This window comes from Sipha flava, unplaced genomic scaffold (genome assembly GCF_003268045.1).
Source record: "Sipha flava isolate LNK unplaced genomic scaffold, YSA_version1 240_pilon_pilon, whole genome shotgun sequence".
NCBI lineage: Eukaryota > Metazoa > Arthropoda > Insecta > Hemiptera > Aphididae > Sipha > Sipha flava.
The window spans coordinates 462,715-487,369 of record NW_020272885.1 but is presented as its reverse complement, the minus strand read 5'-3'; the positions used below and the strand labels follow the sequence as shown (position 1 = coordinate 487,369).

General features: G+C 33.3%; 1 pseudogene; it reads left to right on the top strand.

The window, feature by feature from the left end:
- Positions 1 to 9,846: 9,846 nt before the first annotated feature.
- On the top strand, positions 9,847 to 11,804 carry LOC112684090 (annotated as a pseudogene).
- Positions 11,805 to 24,655: the final 12,851 nt, after the last annotated feature.

Sequence of the window (24,655 nt, the reverse complement as noted above, 5' to 3'; positions counted from 1 at the left end):
ATCAATTTAGTTTTTATCCAAGCCACAAGTATATAGTATATACCTGTATTGTTATAATATATACACGAACTGGCGCACGTACGTAAAACATTCGCGTTTTGTTTCGCACTAGTTCCGCGACATCAAGCGTATAGCCATATAGGTGTCATTAAAACAAGATAACCGATTAAAATATTATTTATCTTTGTCTGTTTGGTCTGCACGCATGAGGTTATTACGCAAGCGCAGTACACCTTACATAACGTCGCGCGCCGGTATAACATAATGCAAATATAAATCTCATCTAATTTTCGAACAACGACACTTTTCGATTATCCGTTGAAAAGCTTTGTGATTACTATGTAAATGGAAATAGGTTTATTAATGTATACATACATACATGTCATTTTAATATATTATAACATAGAAAATATGTTTATTGTAAATTAATCAAATTTACAATGTCCGTATAATAAATAATAATTAAATAATATTTTATACGTTGATCAAATGAAATTTACGATATGAAATCGAAACAGAAGAAAATAATCAAGTGTAAAACATTCAGACCCATCATGGTCGGTGTACAAACTCGTTTACTTAACCTGTTCGTATTTTACATCGTACATATACGTAACTTATTTGGATACTGTAAAGTGCATATAATATTACCTATATGTGTAAACGTAAATAATTCAAATAAAACTGAAAAAAAAAAACAATAAATGTAATAGGAAAAAGTAAAAAAAATATTAAGCTTTTAACGATCAAAATTTTCATACAGAGTATTAGTAGTTCTTCAGATTATATTTTAGACGGACATAATATTATAATCCATTGTGCACTCAAATAATGTTCGTGAGTCTATGTTTCTTTTGAAACACTTTTTCGGATAAAGAATCCGCACCCAACATTTCAAGCAACAACTCTAAAGATTGGACATTGATCACGAATGATAATCACGAAAAAATACTTTACTCGGGTAATTTTTCGATTTTCTAAGTATTTTTACAAACTCACGGAAAAAACTGAAAAGAGCATTATAATTTACTGTCCTGCATATCATTCACATTTATTTTGATAAAGTAATTAATTTTTTTTGTGCTGATTAAGCATTTAACATGAGGCTAATCCTAAATCTATTTTACCGAGTAATAAATAATGTAAAGATTTAGTGCTGTAGCATTTATTTTTAATTATTTTAAAGAGTAAAATACGACAAAATAGATTATTATCACGAATAATCATAGTGATTAATTGTTTTTGTTTTTAATTTTTAAAATATGCATTGCTTTGACCTTCGCTTCGAATTATTTTTCGAATGCTATGATTTATGATTGATGATTCAAATACGGGTGTATACAGGTACAATTAAATACAACTAATAGAAACAAAGGATTTATACCACTCATCGGAATCAGCGTCAGAAACAGTTGTTTTTACTTAATAAGATCAAAGTATATTCAAATTTAATATAATACACAGATACCTACATTTTTTAATATAATATGTTACTATGTAACATGTTACGATTATTCAATAATTACAGCCAATGTATTAATTATAATGTATAGTAATGCGAAACAAATATGAGTGGTGTCCTTGTTAAAAAAAAAAAAAATAATAATTGGCAAAATTAATAATACGGGTATTCATACATATATATATATATATTTATTTATTTATTTCCTCGTTCAAAGATTGCACAATATTATATTAAAGTTGTAGCAGCTAGAAAACATTTTGACATTACCATTTTGCCGTGGTAATAATCAAAATATAGTCGTGAAGATTGTATTTTTCAGGGATAAAACGACGGTTAGAGTCTACGAATTGAATTAAAATAAAAACACGTTGCGGGCACACAGGTAAACAGAATCGAAGTTTTTCATTTGTATGACGTAGTTTCCCAACACAATTATGGCAGCTTATGTGTACGATGTACGGAGATCGTTCGAATCTCGATTTGACGCATGTTTTCAACAATACGTAAAACACTGCAAAAAATATAGTTTTGATTTGTATTCATCGCAAAACCCAAGAACTTTCTTTCGAGCATAGGTTAGCTATTATAGCCTGTGCACTACACGAATGCGACCGACGACGAATATTTAGGCTAGTTTCCACAAACAGAGGGTGGGAAATTCATCGGCCTACGTTTTGATATGAGATATAATTATAATAATACAAATATATCTGATTCGGTTACGCTACGAACTCAAATAATATATATATGAATAATAAATCGCTAGTGTGCATATAGGTGCAATATAAGGCGCATCAGGAAACACTTGACGACGTCTCGTCCGCGATTGGCAAAGTCCCGCGTTATAGTGACCCGATTACGAATATTCCACGCCCTTCCATTTCATGTAAAATCGTGTGGTGGTGTGCGTGTGTGTATGTGTACAAGGGATTAGGGGAAGACGCGAAAATGTGGAACAGTGTATTGCTGCGGTAGCAAGTATTACAGCAGCGTATCGGTGCGAGCGGCAGTTTGACGGAGAAACGACTCCGGAATACGCCTCACTGCTCCCCTCGCACAGCATTTGGCCTACATATTTTTCCATCATCGGCTACACAGTCTCCGTTCGAATGACATTACGCGACTTCATCGAACCTGTACTTTCATATATACGCATGTGATATACAGCGGGATCGTTCGTACATCACCAGCTGCACATAAAACACGGAGCACTCGGGTGGTGGTGGTGGTGACTGACAGTGCATGGGCAAAATTTAAACAGGTCATAAATCGGTTTTAACCGTTCCGTGCGAATTCGAATTTCATTTTATAGGTGCGGAGGTGGCGGCGATGGCGGCGGTAGAGTTATACGTTCATCCGTACGTGTATATACATACTTGGACGAGAACCCGGAAAATCCGGAAGTGATTGCTCTCGGGTTCTGCTCGGTATTTTTTACGATATTTTTTCTATTTTTTTTTTTTCCTTCGTAGTAATTGCGTTTTCTCCTGCCCGACTTAGACAGCCGATCGACCCTACAAGCGCACTGCCACCGCTAACATCACCTCGTTCACCTCCCGCACGTCCTTCTAAAATTTAACCTGTACCCACCGCGATGCGCTTGCCCTACTCTCCCTTCGCACTCCGACCCTCCGTTCTGGGCGCGATGTCGAACCACGCGCGCCGCCAAACGGAAGCAATTTTCGCTGCGCGATCCGAAACCAAAGGCCTAAAAGTTAATTGTGCGCCGCCGCCATAATCCTTTCGCGCCCCATGCGCGCCTGCACGCGTATCGTGCATTCTCCGTAGCATCCCCAATCCTCCCGCTCATCCGTTCGCCTTTTCCAACCCTCCTTCTATCCGCTATCATCATCTGCCCCACCGACACCCTCTCTGTATCCGGCCTGCGGAGTCGCGTCTCCCGCGATACGGAATAAACAGACATACTACGGCATAATACGCGAACCTTGAGGGAAACCGTCCGGTCGCCTCGTATTATCTGTGCACGATACTATAATAAAGTATGTTGCGGAATGTCGTAAATATCATTTTAGATAATTCTAGACACAGGAGAACAGCTCCCGTTTGAACCATTCTCTCATTCCCGTGTATATGACAAATTCATAGTTTTGACGAAAAAAAAATGTAATTCAAACCTTTTCAGTTGTTACACACTACTCTTATTGTTTGATTTTCACTTTTACGGTTGTATTGTATGCTTAAAAGAACAACCGGACTTTGGAGAAAACACAAGAGCTTTAAACTATAACAAAATATATAATGATCATGACATAATCGAATTACCGATTGACCAAATGTGACCAAAAATGAATCGGGGGATTAGGAGGTCAGCCGATCCACAGTTAATACTTGTTGACAAAATTGACCTGTTGAAGACTTCTTACATTTTTTAAGTATGCTAACTAAAAATTAAAGTTAATACTAGATGGGGAAATACTCCAGTGACCACCTCCTCCTCCCCCATCAAATTATGCTACTGGTTTAATTGCATAGTACAGTAAAACATATCTTTGACGGAGCTTATGTAAGACGCAATCCGACATAAAATAAAATTTAAGTAAATGTTTTAAATAATAATTGTGAATAAATATAAAAACACACATTTATGATCATGTTGTTTTTTTTTTTGTTACAAGGTATACATTTATAATCCAGTTTCAGCACAAATAAATAGTCTCTTAAAACAGCCTGACTCACAGTTCTTTGATTGTGAAACCGCCCCTGTGTGTGTGACGTGTATTTTCGTGTAACTTTTAAATCTTATAACGAAAACGGTTATTACTAAACAGTAAATTAGCACAAAAATTAAGTGCAATAAAAAAATAAAAATAAACTGTTCGTGCACGAGTCAAAACTTGAAACATAAGTTTACTCCGAAGTAGGTCAGACAAACATTAAATAAAATCTCAAATCTCAAAGAGCCACCGAAATATTGACTCCGAGGAGAAAAATACCGCGATCTTCCCGTACCCGATCCACACACATTAGATTGACCTCCGTGCTGTCGGCCGAGAAGAACTCTGAGCTAACGACCCACATCAAAGTTTTATTTTATTCAAATCATATATAATCGTCAGGAAAAATTGCATAGCTATGCGCATTTGTAAACCTGGGCGATCACGATTTGGTAAATTTCACAAAATGTACATTAACAAACATACAAAACGAGCAACGGATTACAATGGTCATCGGGCCGACATTTCTCGTGTTAAAATTAACAAACGCACGCTAATACACAAAATAATGTGTAGACACGGAAACGCAAAATTTCAACCATATGATATTGAATTTTAGTTTATAAATATATTTATTTTCATGAAACACTCATACGCTTTAGAATATAGATTTTCCACGTCTCCCCGGCCAAAATAAAAACGCGACCGCATCAACGATTTCGTTTGATTGCGTCTCGTGTAACGGAAACGAAAAAAAAATTCTGAATTATTTACACCTTATATAACTCATCTATATGTATGTATTCTTAATAACGATTTTTGTAACGTTAAGTATATGCATGTACGTGTGTGTGCGTATGAAGTATTCAACCTACACGAGTTATGTATTCGCTCATTCCTACGACATGCGCACACCCCAAACTCTGTAAGGCTTTTAAATTAGTTGTTCCAATGTTATTATATATATATATATAGATACAATTATAATGTTTCTTGTCTCTAATAGTGGTATAAATTATATTAATAATTCAATGATCCTATTTTTTCGATCACTGCCAGGATTCGACTCCTGACCGTTACGATTGACATATCTCATAGTCTCATATAATAATTCTAATATTTTCAACCATTATATACCCGAGTTACGGTAACGGAGATGTATAAATTTATATATATATATATAAATGAAAATGAAAACTAGGGAGTATTGTATTAGATCTATTTATAATATACACATATAAAATAATAATAAAAACTCTTTCGTTTGTCTACCTCCACTTGACCACGTTTTCAGTGACAACCGTTTAGATGTTAAATTATTATAAAAAGACTCCGGTCGGACAATGAATGAATCGGCTATGTAGTTGGAAAAGAAAAAAAACGACTTCCATTGGCATGTTGTGACCTATTACTTGAGGTTGGATGGTACATATTGATAATACATTTTCAGACGTCGCGCAGATTAATGGTGGAAACTGTCGTCGTTACAGGACGTATATATGTATTTATATATATATAAGGAAGATTATTTAATTAGGCGGCCGTAGAAATACACTATAGCGATGACTATTTCGTGAATATAAATACTAATATTATTACATTAGATTAACACTCAATATATAATATATGTCAATCTAGTGAACTCAAATTTGTCATGTTACAGATAACCCCCCAAAAAGATTCTATTAGTGTAAGAAATATGATATTTTTGTAGTAAAATGTTTAAATTGGAGTGACCTCTTTTTTTTTTTTTTTTTATGGCGTATACGTTGTTTACAATATACAGTGTTTTTCCAATCGATATTTATCGCATGAATTTAAAAGGGTTAAAAATTGGCATGGTAAGTATATAATTTAAAGTTGAAAATGACAGCTTGATTAAACTAAAAAGAACAATATATACTCGTATATTAGAAACTACCAAGTATGATACTACTAGTATTACAGAGGAAACAATTAAAGTACAATTTATAACTATATTAAAAACTGTTGACTACATATTTCAAAACCATACCATCTATTTTTTAATTTCTATTATCAAAAGTCATGTACACTTTCTTTTAATATTAAATTTTCAAAAACTTTCAACTGACAACTAAAAGCTTATGAATAATATTGTACTTAAGGTTACAGGTGTGAAACTCGTTATAAAACACATCGTTACAATGACAGAAATAAGAATAATTTTCAAATTACAACTAATTTAGGTGTAACGTATCGTATTGTATTGGTTTTCACCGAGTTTGATATTACAACTGTATATGTAAGCGTATAGTAAGCGATCGTTTAAAAAAATTCGATTGACAATATTTGAAAAGTAATTAAATATATTCTTTTGTATAAACCAAAAGTTGAGGAACTTATATTTTATTATACAGGGGATGAATCTCTCTTATTTTCTCTCGTATTGAGTTTAGATTATATTTACCTAGATAAAAATTCAAATTAATATGTATGAGAAACCATTTTTTATTTACATTATACATATAATATGCATTTCTTTGCATAGTTAGTAACGAATCTGAACCAAATATAGCATTATTATGGTTCTAGAGAATTTTGATAGTTTTAATTTTTTTTTTTTTTTAGTATTTATTATGCCAGTAAAATATTTATATTTTGAAATCATTAAAACTGATTTAAGGAGCATTTATGGATCACCAAGATCATGCATCAATACAAGATTATGCTAACCTTGCTACATATACAAAAAATTATGATATACAAGTTGATAAGATCTTGAATCAAAATCGAAAAGCGATCGTGCCAAGAATTTTAACTTATCGTTTGATCATTTTCAACTAATAACATACACTCATTTAAGTACACATATGGACGGATATTAATAATATCGATAAAATATGTGTTTTATTCTTATATCATTATAATCTACATGTAGACGTGCGTATTTTACCGAATAAAGAAAATTAAACGTGTGTTACAACTGAGCACTGTTTTCTTAAAGGGCTTGAAACATCGAATTTTAGCGATAGAACATGAACGCTCTGGATGAAAAAAAATTAAAATGCAAACCGTAGGTGTTAAAAATAATATTCGTGTAACACAATTACAATATGATAGGTAGGTTTACATATTGTGTGTATTCTGTGTACAGTATAATATATATTACAATAGAGACGGAAACACATTGTTCCTTGTGTCACTGAACATATTATATTATAATAAATATACGCGCGCGACCACAATATTGAATCTCGTTCGAGTGTGCACACAACAAATCTACAGATTCGATATACACGCAAGCGCCCACTATGCAAGCGTAAGGTATAAAATTTCGTATTTTTATCGCACACGCACATTTTTCGGTACATACCGCAATAGGAAAAAAAACCTTGTACATATCTTATACATGGGTACAATTTTCGATTATTATACACATATGCATACCTGTACACTTTCCCAAACCTGTTATATGTGACTATATTTCATATACATTATATATATTTATACGTATCGGACTTGCAAGACAAACATATATGAATATAATACACACGACGATGTACTAAAATCTGATACCAATCGAACATCGAGTGAGTGAGTGAGAGAGAGTGAGAGATAGAGGGGTGTGTTCGTGTATAGTATTATATGAGTAAACGTGCACGCAAAGGTATATATCTGTTTGATTTACGATCCTACTTGTACAATTACACAGGAAGAACTCGCACAAAACTCTCCAATGTCCGTACAAAATAGTACTGTTGTACGGGTTTGATTATATGATGGACTCGAAGTATTGAAAAAAATCCTGTTCATTGTAACCTATTCAGATTTCGGGAGCAATTTCTAAAAAAATTATAAAAAACAAAGCAACATGTGCTATTTGTACGGCCGCCGTTTATGTTAAAGTTAAAAAAAATTAAACGGTTTTCTCGTGCATGTCACCGCTCGGCCGTAACAAACTGTTAAGACTTTAATTTCATTGCACAACGCATGCAGTACAGTATCACTATAATTTGCTGCACCTAAACGTAACAGTATAATATATAAATATATATATGATACGTCTGCATATAAAGTGCACTTATATTTGCATTCGTATCGTGTTGCACAATAGCACAATAGTCTGCGAATGGAAATGTACAGGATTCGTCATCGATTCGAATACATACATGATACAACCACAATAAAGTTATTATTTTAATCAGCCCTTCGTGAAAGTTGAAAAAACCGTTTCAATTTAATTAAGCGTTTCTACTACATATATGTATTTATATTTTTTCACCGTGTTGCATCGAACATTAAGTCCAGGCCATACAAGTGACAATTCAGGATGGCATAAACATATTGTTCTAAAAAAAATTTAAATATTTTACATGCCTAAAATACTATGATAAAGTGACTAAACCTAAATGATTGCGCAGTTATCTCACTAGTGCATACCTGATTTCATACCGTACAGTGCCCTACATTCGTTTAAAACTATGGATGACTCATGTATCTTCTTAGACGTAATACAGGCATTTGATACTGTATGGCATGGCTGCTTGTTGTTCAGACTTAAAAAAAAAATTCCGGTGTTTCACTACATGCTTTTCAAATCTTACCTAAATGACAAGTTCAAAATCAAATTAGAAACAACGTTATCCAGCTCACAAATAATCTCAACCAGTATCCCACATGGAAGCAACATTGCTCCTTCTATTTATGCACTATTCACTGCAGATATCTCAAGCTTTGACATCACCATTATCAGGACAATATCACTACAAAACCATCTGAACAACCTAACCCATTGATTCAACTCGTGGGAAATTAAAATCAACGACTTCAAATCAACTCATAGAACATTTGCTTCCCACCGGGAAATCCTCCCCACCTCCTTCCATAACTAACAATATAATCATACCTCAGGCAAGATAAATAAAATACCTCGGTCTACTGCTTGACAAAAGACTCATCTGAGATCCACACTTAAAAAACAAATGCAAACAACTGAACAGCCACCTACATATCCTTAGATCACTCATGAAATAAAAATTAACATTTCTTACCGTTAACTATTATACAAAATCCTAGTTAAACCTATCTGATCCTATAAAATAGCCCTCTGGGGTTCAGCCAAACCAGTAAAAACCAATACTATTTAAGCTTTACAAACCATTAGCTTACGAATGACTGTCAACGTAAATTAGTTTCTTACCAATATCAGTCAACAAGCTAAAACTCGCTACTATCGATCAAACAGCTGCCATATCGCTCAAATTAACTTCAACCATCTGTCAGGAAATCCAGTAAGACGCCACAAACGCAAATGGCCTAGAGACTTACTCAATCTTTGAAGTATTCTTCTATTAAGTTATGCATTCATGTTTATGCGATTCTAATGTGAAACGCCTTCAAGTCTTTCACCATCCTTTTTTATTACATAACTAAAAATATTACTTATTGAGCACCCTAGTACAGATTGTAAATAATTATGATAAATTATAAAAAAAAAAACCCCCCGTATGACTAATATTATGTATTATTTCTGTTGTTAATATATAGAGTACGGATTTTGAAGGCATTTGCCTTTTTTTTCTATTGCTCTAAAACGAAGCTATGTCAGCTACAAATTCTATTTATACTGAATTACTGCTATGCACGACATTTTATTTTGCTTTTTTTTTGCTTTTTTTGCGTTTTTTTAATATTTATGCTTTTTTGGGCATTTTTGGTACATTTTTCAAAATGTGTTCTAAATAAACGTATTTGAAACGTATTTTTTAATTTTTATTTTATTGTAAAATAATGTGTTTTCCAATATCGTATATTGTATATGGCTGGCTCAATCGATTTTATCTCGTTATGTTTGATTTATAGGTATGTTTATCGATGTAATTTAGATACGTATATAGCTTATTGAATATAGTAAATTATTTTATCTTGAAACGACAATAAACACAAAAATTTGCTTTTGCTCTGGAAATTATCTACTCAGAATTACAGTTTAGTTTTCGTTGCAACACCGTATAGTTCGTTATTCTTACCGATAGTCACTTACAAAATGCCAAAAATTATTAATTGTAGTGCTCGTCTTCGCAATTTTGTAAAAGAATTTGGTGAAGACATTTTTTCTTGTGACAATGCTGTACTTTTTTGTAAAGTATGTGGTGTTAAAGTATCTGCCGAAAAAAAATATAATATTCAACAACATATCGTTAGAGGTAAACATATCCAGCAGCTAAATATTAGAAATCAACAAGAAAAACCAAAATCTCAGCTTCTAGTCACAGGTATGTCAATGAAGTCATCATTCAACGAAGAACTGTGTAATGTTTTTTTGTCCGCAAATATCCCTCTCACTAAATTAAATAGGTATACCAACATTTCGCGATTTTCTGCATAAACATACAAAACAAATTATTCCTGATGAGTCTACGCTTCGAAAAAACTATATAGATCAATGCTATACAAATACTATTATTAAAATTAGAGATTACGTCAGGAACAAAAATGTATGGGTGTCAATAGATGAGACTACTGACGTTGAGGGGCGATATGTAGCCAATGTTATAATTGGTACATTGGAAGTAGACAATCCTGGAAAAATATTCCTACTTAACTCAGAGGTGTTAGAAAAAGCCAATCACTCTACTATATCTAAATTATTTGCCAGATCTCTTTTTATATTATGGCCTGAAGGCATACTTCATGACAACGTTTTACTTTTTGTGTCGGATGCAGCACCATATATGGTAAAATCAGGAAAATCTTTACAAGTTCTTTACTCAAAAATGGTGCATATAACTTGTTTGGCACATGGCCTACACAGAGTGGCAGAACAGATCAGAATAAATTTTCCAGAAATTAATAGTTTAATATCAAATATTAAAAAAGTTTTTTTAAAAGCTCCATACCGTATAAATTTGTTTAAGAATTTTGCTCCGGGTATTCCTCTACCTCCAGAACCAATTATTACTCGTTGGAGCACTTGGTTAAATGCCGTAAACTATTATTGTGAACATTTTCTACATATCAAAAATGTTATACTTCAATTGGACTCAGATGATGCACTGGCTATTAAAAACACTAAAAAATTAGTCGAAAACCCAGAAATTGAAGAAAATTTAATCTACATAAAAAGTAATTTTGGATTTTTGGCTACTGAAATTACACGTTTAGAAACATCTGGTATGCTATTATCAGAATCCGTGTGTTGTATAGAAAAGGTTAAACAACAAATTAAACAAGCTTTGGGAAAAACGGGAGAAATGGTTACAAAAAAACTTGATGATGTACTAAACAAAAATTCGGGATTTAAAATTCTTACCATAATATCAAATATTCTAAAAGGCGAAAAAGTATTAAGAGAGGAACTTCCTGAAGACTTAACATGTGATGATTTAATCCATTACAAATTTGCTCCTATTACATCTTTTGACGTCGAACGTAGCTTTTCAAAATACAAGCATATATTGTCCGATCGTCGTAGAAAATTTTTATTTGAAAACTTGAAAAAAGTTTTGATTGTCCAATGCAACTCCGATGATATAGGTAAAAAAATCATTTAATAACTATTATTTAATTTATTTTTTATAAATTATCTTAAATAGAATAAATTCAATTTACAGATTAATAATTGTGGAAGAATGAAAACTCGAAGAAGCAGGGTTGTTAATAAGTTTATTATAATACCTTTTTTTTTAAATAATTTTAATACTTTTTTTGTGATAAATTTTTTTTAAAAACCTATTTTTAATGCTTTTTTTAAAGCTTTTTTGGAAGATTTAGACAGCTTTATTGCTTTTTTTTTAGTGCTTTATTTTAGTTTTTTATTGCTTTAAAATCCGTACTCTATTAATATATATATATATGTATATATATATACGTGTGTGTGTGTGTGTAATATCTACGTGGTACAGTTAAAATGCATGCTGCGGTGAATCTTTTGTTTTTTTTTATATCAACTGACTATAATATACTACTTTGAGGTGTGTACAATCGTATCGTTCTCGAACAACACCGTGGTTAGGCATTTTTATTATTTTACGCAATGGTCTGTGATTACATGCCGTTTCCTCCACATAGAACCCAACATAACTTATTAGTTATACAATTATTAAGTAAGTATAAGTCGGTTCCCGCTGTTTTGTTATCGCAAAATTGTTTATTATTATTATTAATAATTAATTTATTATTATAATTAGAATTAGTTATATAATAATTATTGCGATTATCACTAATGGCAGCAGGTATTATCGGTTCAAATAATTGATCTTTAGGAAAGTTTAGTGTGTAGTATGGACGTGTGGTGTGTGTGTCATTTACTCAATTTGATTCAATTCTCGCGATTAACATGGAAGTCGGTAACGGTAAATTCACGATAGAAGAACGAATTTTTTTACTCGTTTCGTATCTGCGGTTGGATGCCGACTATGCCACGATATTTACTGATTTCCAGGCACGCTTTCCGAATCGACCAGTACCTTCTCGTCGTAATGTGACAAAATTATATAATAAGTTTCTTCGAACGGGTTCTGTAGCAGACGCACCACGTTCCGGTCGACCAGTAACAGTCACAATACCTGAAAACATGGAGACGGTGGCGTTATCTCTTGCCGAAGATGGGAATCAGTCTGCCCGTAAACTATCGATGCAATTAAACATTTCAGATAGGTCCCTGCGTCGCATGCTGAAACGAAAGCATTATAAAGTTTATCGCCCGCGGCTCGTGCAAGCATTACATGAGGATGACTTTGATCGCCGGCTTGAATTTTGCGAGTGATACCTTGGCTGCTTAAAAGAGGACCCGCAGCTCTATCATAAGATTTTGTGGACAGATGAGGTGACTTTTAAATTAAATGGTACAATCAATCGACACAATTGTGTTTATTGGAGTACGGACAACCCAAACATGTGCATTGAGAAACAACTGAACTTACCGGGCGTGTGTGTTTGGACCGGAATTCACACCACAGGATTAGTCGGGCAGAACTTTTTTAACAACACTGTCACTGGGCAAACGTACCTAGATATGCTGGAGGACCTACGTGGGCAGATGGATGAAGACCCTGCACTAGCAAGCATTGTCCATTTCATGCAAGACGGCGCCCCACCGCATTACGCGCTCATTGTGCGTCAGTTTCTAGGTGCGTGTTTCGGTGATTGAATTGGTAGGCGTGGAAAAATTGAGTGGCCAGCACGATCCTGTGACCTAAAATCCTGCGATTTCTTTCTCTGGGGCCTACTGAAGGATCGCATCTTTGCCAGGAAACCGCTCACGCTCCCAGACTTAAGAAAAATCATCGAGGAAGAATTTGACGAACTCCGGACACTGGTCGAAATCCTGCGCCGCACATGCCGTTCTGTGGGCTCTCATTGCCGCAGTTGCATCGAAAAATATGGTCATCAGTTCGAGCATACCCAGTGATTTTTTGTAATTATTTAATAATATAAATAAAATCTATAATATCCAATAAATCTATATACAATATACATATTTGTATTAATATTATACATATTTACATTAATTTGTTGTGTTTATTGGGGAACCGACTTATGCCGCACACTGTACATTATTGTTTTGAAAAAGGGTGACAATAACAACTTCAACACTACGCACATATCGCTGTTGTACTTTGCCATACCACCACATTTTACCCGTTCCCCCACCCCTTTACTGCAAACGATAGATTTTACTTGGTGATCTCAAAACCAGCAACTGAAACCCTCCCCACAATAACAAAAGCGAAAAAAATTTGACGGCTGTTATTGTAGTTTAAAGATAACGCGTGTAGATATTACATAGTATCACGTGACGTGCACATTCGCTAAGTACTGCAAATGTATACAACAAACAAGTGACCATCAACCCCTCTGCAGCCTCTCCCAAACTGATATGTCTATAGTTAAATGTACCGATTGCGAATCTGCTATCAGAAACGAACAGCACGTATTCCGTTTTTCTGTTGTATATTAAAAAAAAACCTTTGCGACTTAATATCGTGTATTTACGTGCCGAGCAAGATTTCCCTTCGCGTCATTTTAAAAGTATAGTATAAATAACTGCCCGCTGGGCAAAAAAATCCGACTCTGATACGAAAAGGTTGAGGAAATAATGAAACGAAATTACAAAGCAATAAGTAAAGTCTAAGTGGCCAGGAATTCGACTGCATAGTAGTATTATCCCACTATGCAATAATTTATCCTAGAAATTTTATCAGGTGGTTTCAATGAAACATCGCAATTTTTGATAATTTTGCGTTAAAATAACGTCTATGTAACTATAAATGTTCCGCATTGCTGTCTTTCAATTGACATCCTTTAAACATCACTCCAAAACATCTATCCAACAACCAATTGTAACACTATACTATTATTATAAAATAACATGCATCCAACTTTTGGAATTGTTACATGGTTGTACCAGCAACATCCACTGATTAAAAACTATCAAAAAAAAAGGCAAAATATATATCGCCTAGACCTGCGAGTGATAATTGAACTTTGTACCACCAATGTGACCCGTTACAATTTTTTTAAAATGAAACAAAATATTTTTAAAAAAATATTAAATTATTATAAAATACGATTTTTTTTTAATTTATCTATTTTATTTTCGTACATTTTCAAATAGAAATTTCACGATATAACCCGTGCATTTAAAAGAGCGTATTGATCAAATTAATGTGTACCTTTACGTGTACCTTAATCTGTAATATTTTCAGTAGTCGATAAAATATTTGAAAACAAATTCAATATGTACCTATATGTATATTGTATACCTACTATGTTTAACAAAATAACATTATCAGATTAATATTAATATTACTCGTGTTTTTATATTTAATGGCCCGCTCTAAGATAATTGTTTACCAAAATGGCCCGTCGAGGAAAAATGTTGAACATCACTGTCATTGATACATGTAACCTACTTTTTCTTACATTTTTTTTTTTTTTTTTTTGGCTGTTTTGTTTTCCTAAATGTACAGTATCTATAGAAATAATTATAAAAACTGGCTTTGAGGGGGTAAAAAAATTACCTGCTCAGAGTATCACAGAACACAGTTTCTTATCAGAAACCTGTCATTATTATGTTGACCGGAGCAATTCTTCTGATCGAAATCTTGAACATAAAAACACTCATAAAAATACACTTCATGGTAGAACCAATGCATTGCTCGTTTCACTCAGAATTCAATGAAACAAGTATGCAAAATATATATTGTACAAATAAAAAAACAAACTATCACATTTATTCACACACACACGCGCGCGCGCGCGCTCATATTTATCGTCCTAGACAGTTTTGAGTTTTTTTAAAAAAAAAATCTCGAGATAACTCAACTATACTATTTCAAGCCTTTAATACGATATGTTTAAGCGCATAATTTTTATTTTATTTTTAATTTTCAAAGTATTTGATCCACGCGTTTCGCGTATATTGTTGTAAATGTGAAGTATGTCTACAATTTGTATACTCGCGGAAGTCTTGGGTGTCTAAGCTGCACAACGATAGCGGCTGTATATTATTATCTACTATATCGTTTAAACGACTACCACGTGACTATTTTTATTGTTGTCGTAAAAATATTTCACACCACACAAACTGCACATGGGAAATAATATTATACTTGTATTCATCGAGAACAAACATTCATACACTTATACGAGTACATAGTCTTTTGTTTTTCACTCTATTTCTATTACATTTAATAATTTTCATATCAAAATTGTTGGTAAAATACATTAGTATGTTGTATACATTTTTTTTTTAGCAATAACCAATAAAAATACTCTACTCTATGGACTATATAACTGCATTGTTTATACATATATACGAGTATATATATGTATATAACATTATACTTATAGCACAGGAATCTACAAGCGAACTATGTGAATATTTAATGTACCGGTATAAATAACAATGAAATAGAAATTATTTATTATATTTTACATACAAAAATAGGCATATATAGAAATTAGTTCAGACTATCCAAAAATTTTGAAATCGGTACCTACTTCAATTTGCAACCATTAGAATTATATCAATACGAATATATAATTCACTAGCCATCGTGGTACTCTTGTACGCCGAGTATTCCAAGTAGTGATATCAAAGCCAGAGTTGTGAAAAATGGAAATCAGTGTCCCACAAATGATCGTTGCTGATGTTTGTATAACCTCTTTTACACCATATTTAACTTCGCAGTTACATACTTAAGTGTGATAAAATAATGGATAATAATAAATTAAAATAATAAATGATGGATGTAGAAGATACCGTTTACCTTATAACGTTGTAGTACAAGAACATTGTCTAAGAAGAAAGTCGAATTTTTACTTACTGTTTTTCATGCCAAGCTGATAATAAGTGGTGCCATATAATTTATATTTTATTTATGACTTAAAAGAATTACGTTTATTTTTAATGTATTATCTTAAAGAATGATCTCGTAATTATTTAATTGTAAGAATCAAATATTTTGAAAATTATTTGTCAAACTATTCCATACATTAAGCAATCAAATCTAAAAGCATCGATTTTGATGAACGAATTAAAAAATAAACAGCACCATTATATACAATTTTAATAATACTTAATAATAACATAATTTTTAGTCATAAGTTGGATTTGAAAAGTTTTTACGTACCCTCACATGTCCGCGTTCTCTTAGAAATCAATCTTTTACGCCCTCACCGCAGCTTTGTCCGCCATCCGCACACACCATCGTGGACACGTTGGTCACATTTTACTATCCAGGTCGTATATTGTTTTTATTTGTTTTATTCTAATATTATCTGTATGTTTTTACTATGTGCCCTCTGAGGACAGTTTATTTTATGCACATATTCCCCCCTTGGTCCTCTAATACTCGTACACAAGCATACACTATTGTAATCATTGTTTTTTACATATAATCAACGGGCAATGCCCGTTTCCGCCAAAAGAAGACCTTTCCCTTTTTCACCAATATCTATTTCCACCAAATGAGATATTGACCACGTTTTTACCAAAACAATTGTATACTACGCTTAAATTAAAAGCTATAGCATAGTAATAATTGTATTTAACATATACTTTTAATTGAATAAATGTAAAGGCATTTATATTTAAATAAAAAATACAAAAGAAAAAAAAGAAAAAAAAAAAAAATACAAAATCGAGAGGAGTAGAAGGCGATGTCGGTGGCGGCAAAAATTCTTGAAGAGTTGTAAAGCCAATGAAGAAGAAGAAGAAAGGCATTTATATAATATATACAACATAGGTTGGAAAATGTTAAATTTTATTTAAAAATATGGTCAGATACAAAATGGTGAAAAAAATGATATATTATAGTATACGATACCTTAGTTATGTAAATTGTAACTATATTTATATATAATATATATAAATATATATTATATATTTTACATCAATCCGAAAAACTCATGAAAAGTATGGATAGTCTATCTCATTTGGTGGAAATTGACATTGGTGGAAAAGGGAAAGATACACATTTGGTGATAACGAGTATTGGTGAAACGTGTTACGCCCGAATCAACACAGTCCACTAATTTCTTGTCAACAATATCTGCTTTTTAACAGAACCATCCTTTCTCTATATACCAACATTATCCCGCGATTAATATCGCATAAGTAGTCGGGTGCGTCCAGAATCCATTGTCGATCGATCTAGTTCTATGAAATTAACTATTACCAAAATTATTTTTTTGTAAAATAAATACATTTGAATACGTAATAGTAAAAATATTGAACCCCTCCCCTGAAAAAAAATGTCTAGGTACGCTCAACATTCACGGTACGGCCGTTGATAATGAAACATCGTGTCTCGCTGTTTATCCTTCTTTTCGTAATAACTTACAAAGTTATAGTCCGTTTTTTAAAAAAAAAACATTCCACAAGTTCAACTAAGTGTCATTCATCTGACTTGCCAAACCAAACTTCAAGACATTGAAAAGGAGCACCTCCGGTCCGTATTAGGTAACAAACTTAATTATTACAACCTAATTATTATCGTCACGGTTATATCAAAATAGCACGGCCGGCCGTCGTCGGGCGGCCGCAGTCCTGCACGATCAGCCTTATCAGGCTTCTCCGTTATCTACCGGCAAAACGTACCGTCGTCATACACCATGCCAGATAATCAAAAATCTAAATCCGTCCCACCATTAATAATACAGAAATCTCATCTACAGAGTGTGTCAAATAATAATGTAACTTCTCAACAAATTTCCGACCAAACGACGGGTTCACTGTGAAAATTAATAAAAATAATAGAAATAGTAAACATTCACTGCCCCACTCACTTAACTCTCCTTCACAACAAAGTAAAACATTTGTTTCATCAAATCAATTCTCACTGTTTTCAAACTACACCGAGCCCTCGGAAAAACAAAACGACAACCAATCAACCGAGATAGATTTAGAACCTGAAACAACCACACCTGTTATCAAGCCACCTCCACCAATATTCATTCGCGTAATTAATGACTTCAATGCTTTCTGTAACTCCATCAAAAAGTTAATTAAAGGTGAACATTTCTCATGCAAAAGCTCAACTAACGGCGTAAAACTTTCCACTACTTCAGCAGATTCGTACCGCTCGGTCATCAAATTTCTGCAAGATTCCAAAGCAGATTTCCATACATACCAACTGAAACAAGATAGAGCGTATCGTGCAATACTGAGAAATCTCCACCACACTACACCAATAGAAAAAATTAAAAATGAATTACTTGCTCACGGTCATATAACCAGAAATATCACCAATGTTCTCCAACGTAACACAAAACTTCCTCTCCCGCTCTTTTTTATTGACTTGGAGCCAGCCATCAACAATAAAGACATATTTTCGATCAGTTTTTTGTACTGCACAAAAATAAAAATCGAAGAACCTCTTGTCAACAAATTAACAATACAATGTCTCCGCTGTCAAGAGTTTGGACACACCAAATCTTATTGTAACCACCCCCCAAGATGTGTTCGTTGTGGTGATAACCACCTGTCTACTTCATGCAATAAATCTCAGAGTCTTCCAGCAAAATGTGCCCTTTGCTGTGGCGATCATCCTGCAAATTACCGAGGTTGCCCAACTCACAAGGAATTCCAATCTTCTCTACAATAAAAAAAAAACACTTTCTCTCAATCAACTTATGTTAAACCAAATGTTGTAAACGCTACTTCAAACTCATCTACAGGTCCCTCTAAATCATATGCCCAAGCTACCACTGAAAATTCAAACAACCACTCTAAATTCACCTCATACACCGATCAGACATATCTCTAAAGTTGTCATCATTTCTCGAAGAATTAAAAAACCTGATTTGTCCTCTAATCTCTTTACTAACTACAGTTATCAATAAAATTATTATATCCAACGATGGTAAATAATCACCATGTTATCCTTCATCAAATATCCATCCTTCTTTGGAATGCAAATGGTTTATTGCAACAAATAAATGAACTAAAAGCCTTTATCACTGAAAATAAGTTACGACATAATTCTAGTAAGTGAAGCACACCTCACTCCACACTATCCGTATTCCCGGTTATTCAATATACCACTGTGATCATCCTGATGGAACCGCACATGCTGGTTCTGCCATAATAATAAAATCTAGTATTAGTCACGCTATTCTTACTCATTTCCAATCTACATGCTTTCAAGCCACTAATATATCAATATCATTGAATCATATTCCCACCACTATTTCCTCAGTATACTGTCCACCGGGTAATGCTAATAAAATAACTGATGATGATTTTACACTGTACTTCCAGTCCCTTGGTAACACTTTTTTAGCCGGAGGTGACTTCAACTCCAAACATCAAATATGGGGTTCTAGAGTAACTAATACCAGAGGTCGCTCACTTTACAGCTCATTACTTACTAACAACCTCAAACACTTTTCTCTTCCTTGACCAAATTACTGGCCATCACATTCAAACGGAGTTCCTGATATTCTTGTTTTTTTTGTTCATACTCTTCCTAATCACATCAATTATAATTTAACCAATTTATCAGACCTCTCGTCGGATCATACACCCCTCTTGTTAACACTAAAAATTCAACATGTCTCCCTAAAAACATTTCCTACACTCACTCCAGGTAAAACAAACTGGAATAAATTCTCCCACAAAGTAGAAAAAAACATATCTCAGAATATTCCTCTAAAATCTCCCTCCGACATCGACTCTGCTATCCTAGCCCTCACTAATGTTATGAAAAATGCCACACTCGATTCATCACCACCCTCAATTACCCCTTACAACAACAAGTCTCTCCGAATATCTATCCCAATTACTAGCTGTAAAACGTCGTGCTAGAAATCGTTGGCAACGTACTCACTCCCCAGCGATAAAAGATACTACAACAACATTACCTATTCTTTAAAAAATCTCCTTCGCAAACATAACAATAAGAATTATCAACACTATATTAACTCATAAACAAAAACGAACTCGCTTTGGAGAGCTACAAAAAAAATTCTAAACCAAAAAAATACAATTCCTCCCATCAAATACAACGATAGAACTTTTGCTATTACAAACCTGGAAAAATCAAATTTATTTGCCTCTCGCCTAGAAAATAACTTTTCGCCTCATCCTGATATAAATGACATTGATCATCCATCCTTCATAGAAAAATCGTTAACCAATGCTCTTCCGATGTCTCTACCTACAAAACACACCTCCCCCTCAGAAATTCAATTCATTATTAAATACTTACCAAATAAAAAAATCACCTGGTCACGATCTTATCACTAATAGTATTATTAAACATCTTCCCAAGAAAGCCCTCTTACTCCTAACCTACATTTTTAATTCAATTCTTCGTCTTTCCCACATTCCCCGAACGTGGAAACACTCTATAATAATCCTAATTCATAAGCCCGATAAGCCACCTGACTCACTTTCCTCTTATCGTCCCATCAGTCTAATACCCTCCCTCTCAAAAATTTTCGAAAAAATTATACTAAAAAGAATTCTTCCAATCATCACAGAAAATAAAACAATTCCCAACACTCAGTTTGGCTTTAGAAAGAACCACTCAGCCCTTCACCAAGTGCACAGAATTGTAGATAACATTGACTCTTCTCTAGAAAAAAAAACATTTTTAACCATCTGTATTCCTTGACGTAGCCCAGGCGTTTGACCGCATTTGGCACAAAGGTCTTCTCTACAAAATGAGATTTTTTCCCGCTCCTCTATACTTAACCCTAAACTCCTTATCACTCCGCACTTTCCAAGTAGATGTGAAGACGAACTATCCGATAATTATCATATAAAAGCAGGTGTCCCTCAAGGTAGCATTCTCGCCCCAACACTGTACAATCTCTATACCGCTGACATACCTCATTCCACCCTCACCAATCTATCCACTTTTGCAGATGATACTTGCATAAGTTCTTCTGACCAAGACATTAATGTTGCCATCGACAATCTTCAAAATCACTTAAATTTATTCCAAATATGGTTCAATCAATGGAGAATAAAAATAAATGAAAACAAATCATCACACATCACATTCACTTTGCGTCCTAATATCAGCCCTCCACTAACTTTAAATAACAATATAATTCCCTTTGTCAACTCCGTCAAATACTTAGGTATTCATCTTGACAAACGACTAACTTCGGCTACCCACATCAAAACTAAAAAAATATCACTAAAATTAAAACTCCATAGCCTAAGACACCTTCTTCGCTCCAATATCCCACTCAACAATAAAACTCTTATCTACAAACAACTTATTCGTCCTGCAATAACTTATGGCATCCAAATATAGGGATCAACCAAAGTTTCAAATCTAAAATTGTTACAATCCTTCCAATCAATAAATTTACATTTGTTGACCTAAGCTCCATGGTACGTTAGCAACAACACCCTTCACAATGACCTCAAAATTCCCTATCTCTCTGCTTTTGCTTCCACTCACTATAAAGAATTTCACGCCAACACATTAGCTCATTCAAATCCACTTATATCTAATAGGTGCCCATACACGAGCGGATTTTATAACGGATTTGGTCTGACGGACTAAATCCTTAGGTCCTTGAAAGATTTGGTCCGTCGGACTAGGTCCTTTAACGTGTCCACTAACGTGAAAATAAAAGTCCGCTATTTTTCGCGGAGCGAATCCACCAGCGGACCATGTCCGCTGGTTAGTGGAGGAAATCCGTTGATTTTTATGCTGAGGACCTAGTCCTTTGGTCTTTCAAGACGTTCTGAAATATGTGCGGATTTATGCGACGGACTACAACAGTTATCAATAAAACAAAAATTTCTTATCAAGGTCCGTGGTCCGCCAGACCTGGTCTTTTAGTTTGTGGCAAAGCGAGAGACTTGAACCGTTGGACTAAATCCGTTGGATTTTAAATCTGCCGGATTGAATCCTTAGAACACCACACACGATAGGACTTTTTAGAGGATTTAATCCGTCAGAGACCAAATCCGTTATAAAATCCGCTCGTGTATGTCTACCTAATCTCTCTTCTCTAACTATCCCGGATAATTCACCCCGACGCTTAAAGCGTAATTGGCCAAGCGACCTCCTAAACAAATAAAAAAATACTAAAAAAAAAAAAAAGTTGAAGTAGCGTTACTGGACGCTCCCTTCATTCAAGCCGTCAAGCCCTGTACATTTTTGTTATTATTATTACTTATTGTATTGTCTATACAGATTGTATATATTCGTTTTCTAAAATAAAAAAAAAAAAAAAAAAGGTACGTCCATACCATGTATTTTACAAGTACGCAGCTCACTGTATATGTACTCATTTGGATACTTCCAACACGAAATCGATATAGTTCAGCAACTTTTCACTAAAACCGTATAATAACGTTTTCAATAAGCAAGTAATCTTTATAGTCAGTAATTATTTTACTCAATTTAAACATATCATCCAGCTGTAATAATCGTTTTTTCGCAGTATGTACGTATACAAAACTGTTATAGGAATATGTTTTAAGTGTCTATTACACGGTTTTTCTGTTGTGCATAAATCTCCCGGTGGATTCGATTAATGAATCTTGCACGCAGTTTTGATAATGATTATAATAATAATAATGCATTATTTCACCTCACGGATTTTAAATTATGGAAAATAATAAACATTATGTATGCACACTAGGCGAAAGTTTAACATGATTTATCACACCCTATACAGTGTCAAATCACGTAAGGGGAAAAAGAAAGACTAAGGGATGTGATCTTAGGTGTGGGCATCATTTTAATAAAAAGCATTTCCACAAATTTATAGTTGGATTAAGCCTGGCTTATTTGACACAAAAAGTGAAAAAGAAAAATCAATTATATTATTCAATTTAATCGTTAGATTGATAATTTATAGTTTAATTATTTTTTTTTATCAGATAATATCTTCGAAGGATAGTATAGAATGGAGAGTAATAGTACGCAGATAATACTATTTCAACATACGTACAAATTAAAATTAACAATTCAAAATCAACGTACAATTTGAGATAAATATTATTTTTTTTTTTACTATGAAATTTTAAATGAACGATAAAATTAAATATTCATAGCTAGTACATATATTTTTTCATTTGTCAGCACAAAAAAAAAAAAAAATCAAATAACGAATTTCTCATCCCTCCAGAGATATTTTTTAAGAGTGCTTATCGAGAAACAGAAAATATTAAAATTATAATATTAAAACCACGAAAAATAAAATAAAATCCTTGAGGTCATGGGAGAAGAATATATGTATATTAAAATATCTTGTATCCTGCTATGAACGTATCTGCATCCAATTTTACGAATAGTGTACGTACTACGTGCGGTAAAGGCTAACGTGAAAATAAAGAAACTAACACACGTTACATATGATATACAGTGTGTATTATTTACAATACAGGTAATACAGCATTACCTTATAGCGTATTATAGTTCCCTATTCCTATATGATCAACACGATTTATTTTACTGTAATGCCTGGTTTTAATCTACTCATAAATTACATGAAAGTTATAAATTATAACTTATTATAACTTATAATGATGTTTACGATACATTTACCACGTGTAAAGTGTTCAAAAGCAAATGAAAACGTAGGCAAAACTGGTGAGAATAGGTTTGGCGGATCCTACCTTCACCCCTCCAATAACCCAAAGGAACATAGGTGCAATTTTGAAGGTGTCGTGCTTGGGGATTCTTAGCATCCCCAAATTGCATGTAATCATACACAAATTGTATTAACAACAAATTTTATTAGGTATTTTATATTATTATATTATATTATTTTATTAGGTATACATCATAAGCATTTGAGAATAAATCTATTTGTAAGACTGTTCGTGTTATACTGAAATCTTATAAAGGTAATAATTTATCATAAACCGTGATGAAAACATATTTATCAAACGAAATATATACATAACTATAATTTAAAGTCGGTATCTGACTTCTCATTACACCGTTTTGTCTATTAAACCAAAACCGTAGTTGATATGACCTGTAGTTGATCATGCGCGATTTAAAATAGGTACATATGATAAAAATTTACGTTTGAAATTTTAATCAAATATTTAAATACTTTCTTA